Genomic DNA, 1,398 nt, shown 5'->3' on the forward strand with positions numbered 1-1,398 from the left:
GAAGGAGAGCTACTGGACACTGGACACACTGGTCTTTGCACGAACTCACGGAAACAATGGTCACCGCAGGAGGCCTGCGCAAGATGGGACTGAAAGGGATGGTGTGGTTCAGGACACCCAAGAGCAAGTTCTCAGCACAAAGGAGACTGATGTGTCCCAGAGAGCCAAAGGGCAGGGAATAAGAGACAAAGATGGGAGATACAGGGTTTGGGAGAAGGGGAAGGGAACAAGGAATGGAGGGGAGGATATTTGTCCCCAAGGGGGACAAAGGTCTGCCTCTGGATAGAGAGGAGACAGATGTGGCACGCAGACAAAGAGCAGTTTATAAACATAATGGGGTGGCGTTTAATTTTAATTGGTCATGTTAATTAGGTGAGCCAGAGGGGGCTTTCGATTGCTGGATTTCTAATACTTGGACAGCTGGACCTTGGAAGTCGGCCTCAGGAGGAGGAAGTGGCCAAATAAGGGAGTAGACCTTGGTGGTTAGCGTTGGGAATGTAATTTATTGGTTTTTTAGCAAGGCAGAGGGAATGGGGGGGAAGGGCCAGACCTGCAGAGTCATGTTTGCCACGCTCATGCTGGCTGGTGTCCCTTCAGAAACCCATCAAAGTTGCAGCATGAAAGGAGTCGGAACACACATGGCCCCACCCCTAGGAGCTACTTAGAATCAATGGCTGCAGGGGAGGGTGAGCCATTTTCCTGTAGGGGTGTAGCCACTGGCAAGTTGCCTGTAACCCTACACCCCTTGGGGGATAGAACTAAGAAGAGTTGGGGATTTGGCTCAATGGTAGAGAGCATGCCTAGCTTTGGTAAGGTTCCAGGCTCAGCCCTCGACTAAACAGTTAATAAATATGTCATCTCCATAATGGGACATTAGTCATAACAAGGGAACACAATCTCAACACCTCCTACCTTACTGGAGGACCCTTAAAAACATACTAAGTGCCAAAAGTTGGGTGGGAAATGTTTCACTGTGTGGTCCCACCTGAGAGGCAAAGCTCTAAGATTTCTATGGAGAAGTACATTCCTGGTCACCTTGAGTTAAAGAGAGGTTAGGACGGGCTGGGGATCTAAGGGACACTTAGTAGGGAGTCCTGCCTCCTTCCTCCTACAGAACAGCATCCAGCTGCCCAATCGATCTGTGTCCCTTTTCAACACTGTCATTCAGGTGACTCACGCTTCTGCAAACACCCAGGCAATTTCCTGTCTTCATCCTTTCTTACTGTGTTCTCTGCTCCTAAGGCCTGCTCTCCTCATTTACTGATCAAATTGCACTCCTACTTCCAGATCTAAGCCCACTGCACCTTCCTCCCCTTCCTACGTGTTCCTCTACTCTCTCTGCACCTCTGAAGGAGCATTAGGTCAGAGTGTGTCTCCTGTCCTCAGTGACTCCCACGG

Source organism: Arvicola amphibius, chromosome 14 (genome assembly GCF_903992535.2).
Source record: "Arvicola amphibius chromosome 14, mArvAmp1.2, whole genome shotgun sequence".
In the NCBI taxonomy this organism is placed as follows: domain Eukaryota; kingdom Metazoa; phylum Chordata; class Mammalia; order Rodentia; family Cricetidae; genus Arvicola; species Arvicola amphibius.